Source organism: Engystomops pustulosus, chromosome 4 (assembly GCF_040894005.1).
Source record: "Engystomops pustulosus chromosome 4, aEngPut4.maternal, whole genome shotgun sequence".
Classification (NCBI taxonomy): domain Eukaryota; kingdom Metazoa; phylum Chordata; class Amphibia; order Anura; family Leptodactylidae; genus Engystomops; species Engystomops pustulosus.
This window is the reverse complement of record NC_092414.1, coordinates 211,788,332-211,802,189: the sequence shown is the minus strand read 5'-3', so window position 1 is coordinate 211,802,189 and position 13,858 is coordinate 211,788,332.

The following is a 13,858-nucleotide window of genomic DNA, read 5'->3' as shown; positions in this document are numbered from 1 at the left end:
TCATAAAATCTCACCTGTCATAAAATTTATTCTACCTGCATCGACTGCCCACACTCAAAAATGTCAAACAGTCTGGAAGAGAGAGCAAAACTAAGATAAAGACAAGATCTGGTCAAAATGAGTCAGAACGGAACACAAATGTTCTATCAATGAGAGATTTTGAGGTTGGTGGGTTTTAGTGTTTCGACATTAGATAAAAGCAGCCATTGATGGTATACATGGAGATGAGCCAAGCGATTCAGAAAAAGTGGAATGGAATCTGAACTTCAAGTCATCACAAATGGGAATTTCATGGCGATTCCTGTAAACAAAGTTTTCCTGAAATGTCGGAAGCTGGTCAAAGGAAGTGAAAAGCCGGGAACACTACTTCACAGGGCAAGACGTGCCGAGAACCAGTCAGCAGATACCCCTCCCCTGCCATAACCTTTTTACATGTCCGACACTCCACCATTTCCTCCATGATGTTGGATTTGGCACCATGGCCATGCATCAACACAAACTAGGGGACCATCCAATGGCCTAGGAAAACTATGGCAAAAATGTAGTGATACAGTTGAAGGCACAAAGTTCCACAAATCCAATCAGCCGGCTGCAATCCTTCCCCAGTGGTCTGGGCTCCTCCAGTTCATCAGGCCAATCAGTTCTACTGGCCCTTCATCCAACAGTCATGATCTTCCTCAACCTCTTCCTGCCCATTACTACAATCCATAGCCCTGGATCACTAAGGCGATTGTTGGGAAACAACAGCATGTACGCACCTGGTCACGTTGTTCGCCCTACTGTCTATCCCTTTCCATGTGGTTGACTCTGCACCTGTCCAACAACTGGTGGCTTCTGAAGAGCCTGTGGCCGTCATTAATTCTCTTCCAAAGCTGTTCTAGCCCTTCACAAGTATCAGCAGCAAAAAGTAGTCCAGTCCTTGAGTATGTTGGTATCTGTCACGTTTCATATCACCACCATATCCTGGAGCTGTAATCATGGCCAGGGCCAATATATGTCCTTTACGACCCACTGGGTACATGTGGTTGAAAAGCAGTGACACCAGCAAACCAGCCAGGTAACAACAATGCTGCGTTCTCCTTCTGCTTTTCCTGTGTCAATGTACTCCACTGTTTTTTCATCTTCCACCATGTCTTCCGCCTCTACTATAGGCACCGTTAGGCATCTCTGGCTTACTATCTGTGTGTGGCATTGTGGTGTCACATCTTAATACCTTCATAGCCCGGGTTGTACCCTGGCTACTGCAGGAATATAGGGGTCTCTTTCCCCCTAAGAGATAGAGGATACATTATTTTATTACTAAGAAATCCGTTGTAAGTAATTCACCAACACCAGTCCACACACAGGTCCATCTAGGTAGGACCCACTGAGCTCATGTTCCACTGTCACCTCTGTTGGGGAAGGGATGTGGGGGGATAGGTTAGGCAAGAGCTCCATCAGCAGGAACTTGAGGCTCCAGTCACTGATGAGCACTTTTCTCTACCCACCCACAGAGGAAACTGCTGCAGAATCACATGGAGCATAACCTGAAGAAGCAGGTGCCAGCCCACTTAGGGGGCACCATCTCCAAACTGCAGATTTGGCTGCAACTGGCTGAGTTTACAGAGTTCATCAAGATGAATGAAGCTAGGATCCAGCATCATTTTAATAATCCTGCCTGATGCCACAGAAGAAGCTAATCTGTCAGTACAAATGACCCATCACTTCTGGACACATGATGTTCACTATGTTATTATGCTGCCAATACAACTGCTGCCATCTGCTCCTATTCTCATCAGAAAGACTGCCACTAATTGTCCATGTTTCTTCTGCAGCCACTGTGACCAGGCCACTACTATGTGATAACTCAGTGATGACTACTGACTACTCAGATTCCATAATTATTTTTTTGTGTGACTATTGGATATTGAGGGCTCCATGAAGACTGGCTAATGGGACCTGTGGGACTGTTGGTTAGTGGGGTCTGCGTTATTATTGGATAATATGTGATAATAATAAACAGGGATAGTACACACAATGATGTCATAGTAAAGGAATAATATACACAACGATGTCAGAGATAATATTCAAAAACTTTATTAGTGTAATTAAAAATTTCCATCATAATGGGTAAAAAAAGTATCCTGGTAACGCGTTTCAAGCCCTGTTTACGGATCTTAATTTGGTATGACTAACTGCTTGCACATGTATTTAAGAAGTGTCCATGCCACATATGTCGATGGAGGAGGCCACATCACGCAGAAGGTTGGCGCGCTGTGGACTCCTCCATCGATAACCCAACCTTCTGCGTGCTGTGGACTCCTCCATCGATAACCCAACCTTCTGCGTGCTGTGGACTCCTCCATCGATAACCCAACCTTCTGCGTGCTGTGGACTCCTCCATCGATAACCCAACCTTCTGCGTGCTGTGGACTCCTCCATCGATAACCCAACTTTCTGCGTGCTGTGGTCTCCTCCATCAATAACCCAACCTTCTGCGTGCTGTGGCCTCCTCCATCAATAACCCAACCTTCTACGTGCTGTGGCCTCCTCCATCGATAACCCAACCTTCTGCGTGCTGTGGCCTCCTCCATCGATAACCCAACCTTCTGCGTGCTGTGGCCTCCTCCATCGATGTTCCTGTACCAGAACCTTTGGCTGCGAGCACCATGTTCTATGAACTATCGTGCAGGACTTAGATTGCTGTCTCTCCTTTTCCATGCCACATATGTCTCACTGTTACTCATTTGAGTCGTGACTGCACTATACCTTACTAAAATGCTGCACAAAATACAAAATAAGACATAAATACTGCACTAAATAAAATACTGCACTGAAAGGGACGGTCCGGTGCACAGTTGGACTGTGTGCTACATTTATCATGCAGAGCCTGACAGAAGTGTGTCACACTCTCTATGTTAAAGGTGCCCAAAAAATAGTTGGTGCACTCTTTCAAAGCAGTGCAGGGGGTGCCAGAATCATTAAAGAATGGGAACCAGAAATCCTGAATCTGCTGCCCCCTGCAGACTACACAGGACACTGCACATAGTACACACACTGCACATAGTACACCCTGCACATAGTACACAGGACAATGCACATAGTACACACTGCACATAGTACACAGGACACTGCACATAGTACACACCGCACATAGTACACAGGACACTGCACATAGTACACACCGCACATAGTACACACTGCACATAGTACACACTTCACATAGTACACACTTCACATAGTACACACTGCACATAGTACACACTGCACATAGTACAAAGGACACTGCACATAGTACACACCGCACATAGTACACACTGCACATAGTACACAGGACACTGCACATAGTACGCACCGCACATAGTACACACTGCACGTAGTACACACCGCACATAGTACACACTGCACATAGTACACAGGACACTGCACATAGCACACACCGCACATAGTACACACTGCACATAGTACACAGGGCACTGCATATCGTACACACCACACATAGTACACAATGCACATAGTACACAGGACACTGCACATAGTACACACTGCACATAGTACACAGGACACTGCACATAGTACACACTGCACATAGTACACAGGACACCGCACATAGTACACACTGCACATAGTACACACTGCACATAGTACACAGGACACTGCACATAGTACACAGGACACTGCACATAGTACACATTGCACATAGTACACAGGACACTGCACATAGTACACACTGCACATAGTACACAGGACACCGCACATAGTAAACACTGCACATAGTACACACTGCACATAGTACACAGGACACTGCACATAGTACACACAGCACATAGTACAGACTGCACTGTTTTTGATAAATCAGGGACAACGTTGGCACGGACAGTAAAATCTACTTAGCAGTAGTACAGAAGAGAAGTCTAATAGAAATCACAGCAGACGTCACACCACAGGGATAATGTGCACCTTGATATCAACTCTCTGGAATCATGCAAACAAATGCCATATCCCACTGTTATCACTAGCTGCTAGTTATAAGCAATACCTACATTAGGTATCATCACGCCTGTAACAACCCTTGCAAACAAAAATAAATCATTATTGCACCTATAAATTAAACACAATAACAAAAAGATTTTTTAAAAATGCCAAAAGTTGTAACTTTTGAGCAGTTTGCTGCACAAAAAAGCAAAAAACAGTACCATGGGCAAAAAATAAAAATGTTATGTCTCCCAGAAAATAGTGCAGTGATCTTTCCCTAAATGCCTATGTTGAAAAATTAGTAAAACATTTTTTAAAAACTTTATAAAAGGGTATTAGCCTTATTGCTCTGACCCATGGACTAAAGCTAGCATGCTAATTCAGCTATAAATTAAATTACCAAAGTGTTACACTCTTAGCTCCCCATGGGAGATAAGTATTCATTTCTAAGAGTAAGGGATTGTTGCCTTTAAATGCTTTTGCTAAATAAAAGTCATATCCCACAAAAAATAAACCCTCCTGTGGCTATAGTAAAGGAAAAATTCTTCCAATGTGTTTACTGGCAGTCCCCGGGTTATGTACAAGATAGGTTCCATGGATTTGTTCTTAAGTTGAATTTGTATGTAAGTCGAAACCGGTATATTTTATCATCATAGATCCAGACAAATTTTTTTTTGCCCCAGTGACTATTGGAGTTTGAAAATTTTTTGCTGTAATGGGACAAAGGATTATCAATAAAACTCCATTACAGACGATCATTGCAGTCTGGGACTATAGTAACATCCAGAGACTTCACCAGAGGTCACAGAGGGCAGAGGGGTCTGTCTGTAACTAGGGGTCATCTGTAAGTCAGCTGTCCTTAAGTAGGGGACCGCCTGTAGTACATGGGTTAGGGAGATGAATCCTAGTCAAGAAAAAAATTCCCTCCAAAAGTTCAATAACGTTGCTTTCCTCTGGAATTCTGTTTAGGGATTTCCAACCCCATGTCAGGGATTTCTGCATTGAGGAGAATTGTGTAGAATACCGTGGGTTGCATTTTCTCCATTAAAGGAAATGTACCACCAGGTTCAAGGAAGGATTGTAAACCAAAAAACTTACACACATGTATGCCCCCCCCTCTGTCCAGATGCGCCCTTCTTTCAACTTCTTATGCCCTTGTTTTGACAAAAAAAGGATTTAAAAAATATGCAAATTAGCCTGAGGGTCTCCAGGCTCCATAGCTGTTAATTCAGTTCAGAGCCCCTCAGCCTCATTTGCATATTTTCTAAATCATTTTATTTTTAACAAAACAAGGGCATAAGAAACTAAAAGGAGATTGGATCCCGCCAGAGGGGTGCACACACCAGCATGTCCGTGTGCTTGGTTTACAAACCTTCATGCCGGTGGTCGATGTCCTTTAATTCCTAATAAAAATTAGGGGCCAAAATGTCATTCTTTTCCATGACACATTATTTTTTATTCTAAATGGTCAATGTAATAAATTATATGAAACACTTGTGGGGTTAAAATCCTCATTATACCACATGATTCTTTGAAGGTTATAGTTTCCCAAATTATGTCATTTCTTGGGGGTTTCAACTATTCTGGTATCTTAAGGGGAAAAGCATGTTGTGGCTCTTGAAAACGATTCCATCAAACCTACAAAAGTCGATCCATCATCAATCTGCCTGCTCCTCTTGGGTTCCAAAAGGCATTAATTCTGTAGAAAATCTGTACGATGTCTAAATTTCCAAACATTTTGGAAGCTATCCAAGAAATACTGATTGGCCAGAGGAGAGCTTTATGTATACATAGAGCGTTGTCACTTCCTATTCCACTTAAAATTGCACAAAAATACAACATATGAAGAGTATTTCATCTCCCCCCAATAGGCGCAGGATAGGTATAGCCACATATTTACCTGTCTATACTTCAGCCAGGTGTAAATCTGAAGTACAGGGAAATTTTTCACCCAATGGCAAACAGCTCTTCGCCAAATCCAGTCAATATATAAACCGCTTCCCTGCACTATAGATGATATCACGCCCAAGATTTCCCCATCTACATCCAACATACACTGGTGATGCTCATGGGAAATAAGATCACTAGTGGTTGGTGGTTTCGCTAGGTACTGTCATCCTTATGGCAAGTAATTTTCGGATTACTCATTAGAGTACTCACACACCCATGACCCACCACCATGGGGACCACAGGTTCCTTTTTTGACACTGGGTTTAGAAGACTTCAAGAGGGAAGACAACACCTAGGGTTAACGTCGTAAGGCAATAGAAATCTACTGAAATTCCTCTTACTGAACTCATCTTATCTCGAGTAAAAGAGGAACTAAACTCTCCTACAACAAAAATAGGGCAGAGTGGCCACAATTTATGGGTCTCCCAGCACTATGCACCTCCTCCGAGCTTCACTTCTTCAGCTGTAAACGTACCTGCACGCTCCACAACCTCGGCGTTATATGAGTGGACTACCTCTTTTACGGTTCTACTTTTATATACAAGTTCCTCCATACAGGGAACTTTCTATTCTCATTTATTTCGTTTTTTCCCTTTGTACTTATGTAATTATGTTGTAATATTATTTCATTCTGCGGAAGGCAGTAGAAATCCCGGTGCCCTTCTCCATTTCCGTGTACTGTTCTGTTTGTCTTGAAAATGTTTCAATATTTTATGTTTATTGAATTTAAAATTTAAAAAAAATTTGATAAAAAATACCATAAAAGCCAAAATGTTATGGAGTTAAGGTTAGATTCTTATTCTATATCACAAATAATGGCTCCCAAGGGTAGTACTACAAGTCACGTATTTGGGCTTTCTTCTTTTGCCCGTTCCTCGTAGTCTTAGTTGGACTTTGTCCTCTGTTAACTGCATATTTTGTTTTTAATGGACTATAAATGTGCATTTTACTCTGTTCTTTACTAAGTTCTGTAGCTTCTCCACCTTCTGTGCTTACATCATCACCTATGTTATAAATCCTGGTCCTTTTTATTGGTCACATATAGCTAAAAATCCAGGCAGCAGAGAGTGGCCCTTATCACAGCTCTCACTATAATCACTTACACAAGGGATAGTATAGAAGAACCTTCCCTCACCAGAGAAATGGAGATACTACAGAGGTCCTCTACCCTCATTCTGGCTTTATATTTATTGATTGGTAAGTGTTTTTCTAATAATATGACCTTTAATTAAAATAACAGCACATTTTAAGGGGACTCCTCTACTTTTTGAAGGTATGTTTGTATCCCAGGAGGTTTGTCTTAGCCTCCTGGGATAATACTATTATTAACTTTTTAAAGTTAACCCCATGGACCAGACATAGACATAGAGCTCAACCGGTTATCAACATTTTTTTTTTTCTGCCCAAATTCCAGGTAACATATTTCTCTGATAACGTTACAGTATGAGGGTGGGTTTTTTACAGGATGATTCGTATATTTCAACTGCACAATTACTGGGCACTTAAAATGTATAACCTTTGATTATTAGGATTTTGTTTGGGGGAGGGTGAAAAAAAAAAACACATTGGGACACATATACCTACAGGGTCACCGGAGTTCACAGAAACGTCATTGTCCGTGTATAATGCGCTGTGCCGCGATTCACTAAGATCGTGCCCTGATATCCTGCATGTGTTGCTTCCCTCTCAGGATGGATGGAGTTCACCATCTTTTTAGTGGTGCGTGTGAGGGCTAGGGCGTGCGAGACAGTTTGAAAGTTAAATCCCGCGCTCTGTCTGAATCATTCGGACCATCAGACGGCACGCCGCCTAATTTGTGTTGCTTGGAGGCCAGCTGCGCCACAGAGGGTCGCGTGTGCCACAATCCCAGCGCAGACACTTCTTACATACCCGTGCAAGCCGTTTTGGCCCCCAAAAGTGCAGCGCACGACCATTATTAAATGAGCCCCGTTACCTCTTGATTAAGATAAATATAAATATATATAATAAATATATTATTTATGAATATTTCCGAAGCTTCTGTAAAGCACAGACACTGATATCATCACATCATCTGCGTCTAGTAAGGTGCCCAAGAAGTGCCAGCACCGCTGCCCCATTCACATGTACATATCTATGTCTGTGTTCATGAATACTATTTAATTTAACGGTTTAATACTATTTAATGGGTTAAGGCAAAAGCCCTGGGGCCTATGGGAAATGAAAAAACTCAGCCCTATTAAATCTGCTGATGCTACTGAATGTTTATTGCTGTAGTAATATGTAATAGAGTAATATAGAAGTATAGATAGAATTTAGAAGTAATAATATAGAATTTGGTAAAGATGGCAATGACATTTCCTATGGTTAACTTATGGTAATTTATGAATATATGCAAAGCATGAAGAAGGTGCTATATACGCAAATTATATACATACAGTACAGGGAGCAGGCACTGGTGCGGTATAATGTACTAACTCGCAGTGCATGAATTGGGCGGATGGAAGTAGCGGTCGTAGGAGGCATAAATCTGGATTGACTACCAGTATTGACCAGAAGCGTTCAGGTTAGATCTCCTGCCAACAGTGCATGGGGTCACATTCTGGAGCAGGTCTATAGTAGGTGGGGACAAGCCTCTCTTAGGCTCCACCATCATGGGGAGAGAAAAAGAACTGGACCGCTCATCCACACACTACACAATGATCTACTGCCGCTAGGCTACATTATATAACGAACTCGAGGTTCTTAGTTACATTTTGATCAAATTGTATAAGCCCACCAGCCACTTCATGGTGACCTCACTGTAGTGGATCCCTACACTATTATGTGTGGCATCACATGGAGCCACCACCGCTGCAGTACAGCACCGGCTGGGACCAAGACCTAGTTGCCCCCCAGCACCCATACTGGCAGGCATAGCCCCCATGGATCCAGGCTCCCCACCAGCACCGCACCGCACTGCAATTTAGGCTCCACCGTCTGTTCTCGGATTACCCCATGTTACACATCTCTCCCTGACTCACCTGATCACTGTGATTAGAGCGGGGTGAAGGGGCTGCCAACACTCCCTCATTGACTCCAGACATCATAAAAGGACATAAAACAATTGTTTGATACTTACCTCACCGGCACTATCCTGCAGGTTTATCAGCTGCACACAGACTATTGTGGCACTATGTCCGGTTATACGATACAGTACAATGACACATATAAGAGGACCAAAAGTCTTAATAATACCTATCCTCTCTTATTTTATGACCCCGTCTGTAGAGTTTTAGAAGAACTATAATACACTCACCTCTCTCCTCCCTTTCTTTGACCCCCCCCGACAATCACAGTTTCTTCAAGCCACAAGATGTGTAGAATTTATTGTGTGAGCCGATCCTGGAGATGCATCATGTAAACTTTTACCATAGAATATATATAATCAATCACATTACATATATGTGTAAATGAACTCACATATGTCCTCGCTGCCCAGTGCGTGAAATGGGAAAGTCATTAGAAAAATACCAGGTCGAAAAAGAGGCGCTACTCAGGCATGGCTCTGATTCGTTAAACAGTTTATTGAGGTAAAATTTGAAGGGTGCTGGGACTTTTGGTTGGTTCAAGTTTAATGAGTTCTCAAGTTTCAATAAACAAACCAAAAATTAAAGGAAATGATTTTCCTATAGGTCTAGAACTTTTTTATTCCGAAAGCTCTGTGTATTTTTGTATCTGATTTCTTCTTTCGAAGCTTCTTTTAACTATTTGTTGCCTTCTGAAAGACCAGAAAGGGTTATAGTGAAAAAGAACCATATAGGGAGATGTTTGTAGACCCGGCACCTAAAAACATGTAATAACAACCAACTAGCTGAAGGAATGGGGGTAATGTACTGGTGCGTCTGGTCCCAAGGCTGGGACTGTCCCAATATAGAGTGTCAATGAATAAAAAAAAGCGGGCCAGGTAGACGCGCTGTACAATAATGATTTGGAAAAGGGAATAAAGGTTTATTTAAAATAAGGGCAACACATTTCAACGCTGGAATCCACAACTGTACAAGAAACAAACATGTATATAACTATATATATATATATATATATATATATATATATATATATATATAAAGTTCAAAGTGGGGGATGTTTTGGGTGTCATGTGGTGAAAACACAGATTTTGGGTGAATTTGTCCGTTTTTTTTTTAGGTATCCTTTGTTCGGGATAGTGATTGGCGTTGAAGCATTCTTTCTGAATTTTAGCTTTTTGTTTGAAAGTTACGATATCAAAGCAGTTTGAGTTGGCCCTATGGTATGTTATGTAGTCAGGGTTTGTAATGGGGGCTGTTGATGTCCACTGACTTAAAGTGAGTACTTGTGGAGAGAGTGGCGTCTGCTTCTAATTGGATTGGCAGATCCATGAATGTTGGGGGAGTAATTGGAGGTGAAAAATGTTTTATTTGGAGCTCACAGTAAAAGTAGTAAAAACTGAGCCTACAAGACGCAAATGCGTTTTTTTTCCCCAATTTTTCCACATTCAGAATTTTTTTGCAGCTTCCCAGGACACGGCATGGACTAATAATTAACATCACTGAGAAATAAAATTTGTTATGCACAAAATAAGCCCTCACACAGCTCTTTACACAAAAAATGAAAAAGTTATGGATTTTTGAAGGTGGAGAGCGAGAAATGAGCGAAAAAACCCTGCGTCCTTAATTAAAGGACATCTACCATCAGGATCACAGATTTAAAAACCAAGCACACTGACATACTGGTGTGCGCCCCTTCTGAGAGGATCCACTCTTCTTTTAGCCCTAGTTATTGCAATAAAAAGGTTTTTTTTTAATTATGAAAATGAGCCACAGGCTCTATAGGTATTAATGCAGCCTGAAGCCTCTCAGGCTGATTTGCATAATTTTAAAGTCTTTTTTTCTTAAAAAAAAAGGTCATAAGAAGCTTAATGAAGAGCAGATCCGGCCAGACAGGGCACACACCAGTATGTCAGTATGCTGGGTTTACAATCCTGGTGGTAGATGTCCTTTAAACAAACAAGTTGTGGGATCAGGAATTTTGTAAAGCAGCAGGAATTGTTATCAAATTTTGGTTCAGCCGGATACAAAAAGCTTGGGGACCGCTGCTCTGAAGGATAGCTGAGCTTATATTTGTATGTGACTTAGAGAAAGGTGTGTAATGTGAAACCAATGGTTCTGTATTTGCTTTTGTTGAATATGTTCAGAAGGGTGGCTCCAGAGAGCTGCAACCCTAGAACAAACAAGTAAAAGTTTATAATTTACCAAATATTAACAAGTTTTTAATTTCCTATGTGTCATATTTTGGTGCAGATATTTTACGTATATGAGAATGACTTCAGTACCAGCTATAACCAGGCTCCTGCTCTTCACTCATAGGATCAGTCATGCTAGGCTAATTGGAAAACATGTAGAAGTTAAGAGTCTATTTTATTTTTGCTGATTAAACATCATTACTTGTTCTCACCAACAGAATTATCAGCCACATCTTCAGCAACAACCACCATTGACCTGTCTACAGTTGAAGAGTCATCAACCACATCCACAGAAACATCCAGTGGTGACGATTCTCCAGAGTCAACAACTGCATCAGACTCATCTACCAGTGACATGTCATCAACCACATTCACAGATTTATCTAGTGGTGACTTTTCTACAACTAAAGAATCAGCAACTGCATCAACAGAATCATCTACCAATGACTTTTCTACAACTAAAGAGTCATCAATCGCATCCACAGAAACATCTAGCAGTGACATTTCTACAACTGAAGAGTCACCAACCTCATCCACAGAATCATCTAGCGGTGACTTTTCTACAACTAAAGAATCAGCAACTGCATCAACAGAATCATCTAGCGGTGACATTTCTACAGCTAAAGAGTCATCAACTGCATCCACAGAATCATCTAGCGGTGACATTTCTACAACTAAAGAGTCATCAACTGCATCCACAGAATCATCTAGCGGTGACATTTCTACAACTAAAGAGTCATCAACTGCATCCACAGAATCATCTAGCGGTGACATTTCTACAGCTAAAGAGTCATCAACTGCATCCACAGAATCATCTAGCGGTGACTTTTCTACAACTAAAGAGTCATCAACTGCATCCACAGAATCATCTAGCGGTGACATTTCTACAGCTAAAGAGTCATCAACCACATCCACAGAATCATCTAGCGGTGACTTTTCTACAACTAAAGCGTCATCAACTGCATCCACAGAATCATCTGGCGGTGACTTTTCTACAACTAAAGAGTCATCAACTGCATCCACAGAATCATCTAGCGGTGACTTTTCTACAACTAAAGAGTCATCAACTGCATCCACAGAATCATCTAGCGGTGACATTTCTACAACTAAAGAGTCATCAACTGCATCCAAAGAATCATCTAGCGGTGACATTTCTACAACTAAAGAGTCATCAACTGCATCCACAGAATCATCTGGCGGTGACTTTTCTACAACTAAAGAGTCATCAACTGCATCCACAGAATCATCTACCAGTGACTTTTCTACAACTAAAGAGTCATCAACTGCATCCACAGAATCTTCTGGCGGTGACTTTTCTACAACTAAAGAGTCATCAACTGCATCCACAGAATCATCTACCAGTGACTTTTCTACAGCTAAAGAGTCATCAACCACATCAACAGAATCATCTAGCGGTGACTTTACCTCATTTACAGGACCATCAACTACATCCACAGAAACATCTGCCAATGACTTTTCTACAGCCAAAGATTCATCAACGACGTCCACAGAATCCTCCACGAGTGACTCTTCTGCAAATGATGTGTTATTAACATCTGCATTATCCAAAAACACAGAAATAGTATTAAGTGAGTTTTCTACAACTACAGAACTTTCAGGGTCAACCATATCATTAGAACCAGCAACTGGTAATTCTTCTGCAACTGCAGAGACAATAAGTTCTGGGTTATCCACATCATCAGAGCCAGTCAGTAGTAAAACTTCTACTATAGAGTTCATAACCTCTATGGTGTCATTAACATATGGATTATCTACTTCTACATCCCCAACCATCAGTGGAGCATCAGTTTCTGTAGTGTCAACAACATCTGGACCAACTCTGTCAGCAGTCTCAGACAGAATTGAGTCTACTCCCACATTAAACACACTTGTAACATCAGATTTAACAAGTATTACAAGCTCAACTAGCTCAATAAACACAACTGAACCATCAATGACAAGTCCTCCAAGCACAACTGTACCATCAGCTACAACTGTACCATCAAGTACAACTGTACCATCAGCTACAACCGTACCATCAGCTTCAACTGAACCATCAGCTTCAACTGTACCATCAGCTTCAACTGTACCATCGGCTTCAACTGAACCATCAGCTTCAACTGTACCATCAGCTTCAACTGAACCATCAGCTTCAACTGTACCATCAGCTTCAACTGTACCATCAGCTTCAACTGTACCATCAGCTACAACTGTACCATCAGCTTCAACTGTACCATCAGCTACAACTGTACCATCAGCTTCAACTGTACCATCAGCTACAACTGTACCATCAGCTTCCACTGTACCATCAGCTACTACTGTACAATCAGCTTCCACTGTACCATCAGCTACTACTGTACCATCAGCTTCAACTGTGCCATCAGCTTCAACTGTACCATCAGCTTCAACTGAACCATCAGCTTCAACTGTACCATCAGCTTCAAATGTACCATCAGCTACAACTGTACCATCAAGTGAAACTGTACCATCAAGTGAAACTGTACCATCAGCTACAACTGTACCATCAGCTACAACTGTACCATCAGCTTCAACTGTACCATCAAGTGAAACTGTACCATCAGCTACAACTGTACCATCAGCTTCAACTGTACCATCAGCTTCAACTGTACCATCAAGTACAAATGTACCATCAGCTACAACTGTACTATCAGCTTCAACTGTACCATCAGCTACAACTGTACCATCAAGTACAAC